The 6,753-nt window shown below is 38.4% G+C and overlaps 1 long non-coding RNA gene across 1 annotated transcript; it reads left to right on the forward strand.

Moving 5' to 3' along the window:
• Window positions 2,914-3,372, forward strand: LOC109717850. Its single transcript, XR_002218323.1, has 3 exons — window positions 2,914-2,945; window positions 3,060-3,155; window positions 3,307-3,372. It is a non-coding gene; the product is annotated as an uncharacterized LOC109717850 (long non-coding RNA).

Below are 6,753 nucleotides of genomic sequence, written 5' to 3' on the forward strand. Positions count from 1 at the left end.
TTTTTTTAGTTTAGAAACAGTTTTAATGCCATAATAGATATAGTTGTAAATCTTAATACAAACACTCGCTTAATAGGTGTACTGGTTTGAACACATGTTTTGTCATAGTAGATATAAGAACACTTTTTATGACAAATATATAGAATATTGGTGTAAAGGTTAAAAACAAACTCTATTAGCGTTATGTTGTCAACACTCTTTTGTCATAGTAAATAAAACACTTTAATGGCATAATATAAGCAGTTGTCAAGGTTAATATTTAATAGAAACTCTTAATAGCTAGCTTTATTGTGTCATACATTCTTTTGCTCATAGTAGAATAGAATCCTCTTAGAAGCTTAATATGAAAGTTTTATCAAGTTTACACGTCGAACAGTTAGCATTCAATCTACTCTTTATGGGTCATTATAAAGCTAATAGAAACTTGCTATCTATTTTTTTAGTTTAGAACAGTTTTATGGCCATAATCGAACAGTTGTAAAGCTTAATAACCTAAATAGGGTATGTTTTGAAGCAATCTTTTGTCAATAGTAGTAATAAGAACACTCTTGAGCTTAAATATAACACTAATTTCTCGTTACTTATCAGAACGAAGATTCATGTGCTGTACTTGGTTCATAAAATGCGAGGTGAAAATATTTTCAACCAGAGCAAGTCGGGCAAGAAGCACTACAAGTGGTGAAGGCACATCTGCGCATTCTGCAGAGAAAAAAAGGAGAGGTCATTGAAAGCTAAAAGGGCGATCATGTAGCTTGTTGTGTGCAGATGTTACCCAGATCATCTGCACACCACAATGTGTGTTTCAAAGTTGCCGAAGACTGCGGGCAGAATTCAAACAGCTGGCCCCGCGTTACGTGATATAATGTCCGATGAACAGATGGCACTTCTGAAGACCACTCCATTCTTTTCTTATCTCGACTTGCCTCCAATTAAACAAGATCTTGTGTTAGTCAATTCCCTTCTCAGTTTTTGGGACGAAGAGAGAAGGGGTATTAGAATTGGAGAAACCTTTCTTCCCTTTAGTCCAGAGGAAATATCCATTTTGGTAGGGCTGCCAGCAGAGGGGGAACCAATAGAATGGCAGAACAAGAGTGTAAAGTCGAGCACTCTTGATAAATACTTCAATGGTGACTATCGGCATGCTGATAGGTCGAAATTAAGACATATTTTGTACAGTATTACTGGTCAGAATGGAGAGAAGATGGCAGCTGATTTTGTGCGTATATTTATATTATATGTATTTGCAACCGTCCTTTTTCCGACCAGCCACTACAATGTGCCGAAGCCACTATATAGATATATAGATGATGTACATAGAATAGGAGAATATGCCTGGGGTCATGCTGTATGTAATTATTTTGTAAGTTCGATCTCCAGAGCATCCCCACGTGTGAAGCATCGGAATAGCGGCCAAGAAAGACTTGGCGGCTATATTGACGGCTGTACAATAGCATTTTTGGTAAGTAATATCATAAATTAGTATGTCAATAGAATATCTTTTGCACAATTTTTTTATAATAATAATAATCTTAATTCTTGATAAACTTGCAGAGTTGGGCTTATGAGCATATAAAGGGGTTGGGTAATTCCGACGGAGATTAGGCTATCCCTCGGATGAGAAAATGGAAGGGTTCAAAAGCCTATCGGAGTTACGAGAAGTTTCTAACAAAGCTGCAGAGTTATACTCCTGCAAAAGTAACCATTTCTGTAATGAATGTAGTTTTATAAAATTTTCTTATAATACTTATTAAATAAATTTATCTTTTTGACAGGTTGTACCCACATTTACCTACCGCCCTACTGATATGTCTATATTGAAGCCCACGTTACGTGGCAGCCTACCAGAGCAGGTATTACTGAATTGAGTTAGTAGAAAATATTATTTTGTTAGAGTTTATTTGTCAAATTGTGATATTGTCCTTTCGTACATCTCTCTCGAAAGTGGTACAGGCAGCGGTCCCCGTGGCAACAACTACTGGCGATGAAAGTAGCAATAATATTAGCTCCTTATTGAATCAATTGGAGCGAGCTCTAAATAAACTAGAAGATCGGAATAAAATCTTAGATGAGGAGAATGTAATGTTAAAAGAAAAAATGCAGAGCTTGAAGCACAACTATCTAGCGCCAGCACAGCCGCTGCTGCAGAAGGCGGAGGCGGAGCCGGAGCCGGTGTTGATCCATCTCAAGGTGGCCAAGGCGCAGCGGTTGAAGAAAGTAGCCAACAGAGAGTTGATGTTGGCGAGAGTGCAATAAGGGACATTTCTTCAAGAATTCAATGACTTAAAGGGCGTGAAAGGAAACAAAAGAGAATGTCCCCTGATTTTATGCCGGGCGAACGTCCTTTGACTCGCCAATATAGAAGAAAGCAACGGCATCCTTTGAAGATCGGAGGGGCCGAAGCTGGTGAAGAGGCATCAGATACTGCGACAGGGACCATTGCGGAGGTCCTTATGGTATGATGTACTTGATTAAGTGTAGTGTGAATAAACTTATATCATATAAAATATAACTTTTGCACGTGATTTGGTTCAATATAGGAAATTAAAGCTGAACTTGGACAGTCAGAAAGTGCAATACCAGCTATTGAGATTGATGATGTCCCTGTGCCGGTTGAGGAGTCTGGGGTAATTATTGAGCGTCGTCGCAACTACGCCGGAAGAGATAATATTCCCAACGTTGAGCAGGATGCAATAAATTTTCTAATTTCCCGACCTATTACAAAGTTCGTCAATCTGATTATACATGTAGTGATTAGTTAATATTGAATATTTTTGGCAAAATATTCTACCTTAAGTTGACAGCAATTCTTTTCTTTCGTATTATTAATTAAATTTTCTTTTTATAGGGGACCTATATGACAAGATGATACAAAAGGGTCAGATTCGCCTTCTGTTAGCGGTCAAGTCCTCCTTCATTACTTATTTGGAGGCCTGACGCGCGACGAGGTTAGTGCTGCCACAGATTATGCATTGTAGTTAGCGCTTGTAGCTTGTTATATACATATCTAATTATATATATATTATTCTAATTCTCATTGTTTTGCTGATTGTTTTATTTAGGTGATTAATGTATATTTCCATATAATTAATAAGCTCGATTGCTGTGGTGTACATAAATTTAGTCAACCGGGTATTTTCTTGCGAACTGAAGTTGCGGTGAGTTTGATGCCTTCACTATTATATTAGTTGTTATCTATTTTATTTTCTGTTTCTATACTATCTTGTTTTCTGAACATGCTTTCTTGTTTGCTGAAGCTCACTATTAGCCTTCACTGAAGATGCTATCTTGTTTTCTGTTTCTATGCAGATGCACGTACTCAATAAGATGCAGGAATATGGAAAGAATAATCCAGTAACAGCTGATTTTGTGAAGTATGTGGCATTTGGATCCGCATCTATACGTCACTTTCTGCAAAAAATAAATACACAAACCTGCAACACTTGTAGATATGTACTTATTCCGTTACATAGTAATTGGCATTGGCATTTGCTATCGATTGATTTGAAGGAACGGCGTTTTGAGAGTTGGAACTCTTTGTAGAGCCACAGCGGGGCACAGGACGCGGCATAGCTGCTGGTATTATTTTATTCTTCTCAGTAAACAGAGTCTTTTAGTTATTTATTCACGCGACAGTAACATCTACTATCTACTCGTTTTAATTAATTAACCCTTTTTTTTTGTCTTGGAAAGGCCAAATGGTTTGCGTCCTATTTTGAGCACATCCTCGAAATCCCTGTCGGCGCTCCTGACGTCATATTTCATAAGGAATGTCAACAACAGGGTTCCATCGAAGTTGATTGTGGCATGTACACATGCCTTTTCGCCGAAAGACTCGTAAGAAACGGCCTCCCCGATCTATCATTGTACGATAATGACCCCCCTCTCCTTCCGTGCTCATATGGTCAGCGCGATCTTAAAGGATCCATGTTGTCTGACCTATACTTCTATAATTGAGTGCATAGTCGCAAAAGATGATGTCTGAATGTTATAGGATTTTGCAATTGTTACTGGTACTGTACAGTGTGTTTATATATTATTGTGCAATTGTGAATGGTACTGTGCAATTTGTATATATATGAATGTGAATGTATAATTGTGCACATTGTGAGTGGTCGTTCACAGATATTTCATATATGATTGTGAATGTGCAATTGTGAATTTGTGACTGGTAATCTTGTATTCTGCTTAATCATATTGTTGATGTATTTTGTGTAATGTGAGTTGTTGATAAGAGTCTAGTAAATTTATCCTATTGATGTAATGTGTCAATTTACCGTGATGTCATTTTCTCCGATTTTATCATAGATGAGATGTTATCCAAATTATATTATATTTGCAAAATAATTTTATGAGAGTTATCGTATCGGAGATAGACATTCAGAAAGTGCAATGGCGCACCTGTTGAGATTGATGATGTCCCTGCGCCGGTTGAGGAGGCGCAGGTAAGTATTGAGTGTCGTCGCAACTACAATAGCAACAAAAGGGTCAGATTCACCTTCAGTTAGCGCTCAAGTCTATTTTAATCACTTATTTGGAGGCCCGACGCGCGACGAGGTTAGTGCTGCCATATAGAAGTGGACATATGTATCTAGCTGGCATATAGGGGAGTGGTTTAGCACTACCGATTTTCTGGGGTGTGGTATAACTGTTCCATTTTAAGTTATAACCGCACAACCCAAGGCTACCATATAGAAGTAGATAGATAGAAGTGGCAGGTATATGGGTGTACTTTTTAGCCCTACAGATGTTCCGAGGAGTGGTATAACTGTTCTATTTTAAGCTATAACAGCACAAGTAAAGGGTACCATATAGAAGTGGACATATAGATGTGGCAGGTATTTGAGTGTGCTCTTTAGCCCTACAGATGTTTCGGGGTGCGGTATAACTGTTCCATTTTAAGCTGTAACCGCACAACCCAAGGCTACCATATAGAAGTAGATAGATAGAAGTGGCAGGTATATGGGTGTACTCTTTAACAGTACAGATGTTTCGAGGAGTGGTATAACTGTTCTATTTTAAGCTATAACAGCACAAATAAAGGGTACCATATAGAAGTGGACATATAAATGTGGCAGGTATTTGAGTGTGCTCTTTGGCCCTACAAATGTTCCAGGGTGTGGTATAACTGCTCCATTTTAAGCTATAACCGCACAACCCAAGGCGACCAGATAGAAGTAGATAGATAGAAGTGACAAGTATATGGGTGTACTCTTTAGCCCTACAGATGTTCCGGGGTGTGGTATAACTGTTCCATTTTAAACTATAACCGCACAACCCAAGGCTACCATATAGAAGTAGATAGATAAAAGTGGCAGGTATATCGGTGTACTCTTTAACACTACAGATGTTCCGATGAGTGGTATAACTGTTCTATTTTAAGCTATAACAGCAGAAGTAAAGGGTACCATATAGAAGTGGATATATAGATGTGGCAGGTATTTGAGTGTGCTCTTTAGCCCTACAGATGTTTCGGAGTGTGGTATAACTGTTCCATTTTAAGCTGTAACAGCACAACCCAAGCCTACCATATAGAAGTAGATAAATAGAAGTGGCAGGTATATGGGTGTACTCTTTAACAGTACAGATATTCCGAGGAGTGGTATAACTGTTCTATTTTAAGCTATAAGAGCACAAGTAAAGGGTACCATATAGAAGTGGACATATAAATGTGGCAGGTATTTGAGTGTGCTCTTTAGCCCTACAGATGTTCCGGGGTGTGGTATAACTGTTCCATTTTAAGCTATAACCGCACAACCCAAGGCGACCAGATAGAAGTAGATAGATAGAAGTGACAGGTATATGGGTGTACTCTTTAGCCCTACAGATGTTCTGAGAGTGGTATAACTGTTCCATTTTAAGCTATAACCGCACAACCCAAGGCTACCATATAGAAGTAGATAGATAAAAGTAGCAGGTATATGGGTGTACTCTTTAACACTACAGATGTTCCGAGGAGTGGTATAACTGTTCTATTTTAAGTTATAACAGCACAAGTGAAGGGTACCATATAGAAGTTGATATATAAATGTGGCAGGTATTTGGGTGTGCTCTTTAGCCCTACAGATGTTTCGGGGTGTGGTATAACTGTTACATTTTAAGCTGTAACCGCACAACCTAAGGCTACGATATAGAAGTAGATAGATAGAAGTGGCAGGTATATGGGTATACTCTTTAACACTACAGATTTTCCGAGGAGTGGTATAATTGTTCTATTTTAAGTTATAACAGCACAAGTAAAGGGTACCATATAGAAGTAGACATATAGATGTGGGAGGTATTTGAGTGTGCTTTTTAGCTCTACAGATGTTTCGGGGTGTGGTATAACTGTTCCATTTTAAGCTGTAACCGCACAACCCAAGGCTACCATATAGAAATAGATAGATAGAAGTGCCAGGTATATGGGTATACTCTTTAACACTACAGATATTCCGAGGAGTGGTATAACTGTTCTATTTTAAGCTATAACAGCACAAGTAAAGGGTACCATATAGAAGTGGACATATAAATGTGGCAGGTATTTGGGTGTGCTCTTTAGCTCTACAGATGTTCCGGGGTGTGGTATAACTGTTCCATTTTAAGCTACAACCGCACAACCCAAGGCGACCAGATAGTAGATATATAGAAGTGACAGGTATATGGGTGTACTTTTTAGCCCTACAGATGTTTCGGGGTGTGGTATAACTGTTCCATTTTAAGTTATAACCGCACAACCCAAGGCTACCATATAGAAGTAGATAGATAAAAGTGGCAGGT

The sequence above is a fragment of the Ananas comosus genome, linkage group 11 (genome assembly GCF_001540865.1).
Source record: "Ananas comosus cultivar F153 linkage group 11, ASM154086v1, whole genome shotgun sequence".
NCBI lineage: Eukaryota > Viridiplantae > Streptophyta > Magnoliopsida > Poales > Bromeliaceae > Ananas > Ananas comosus.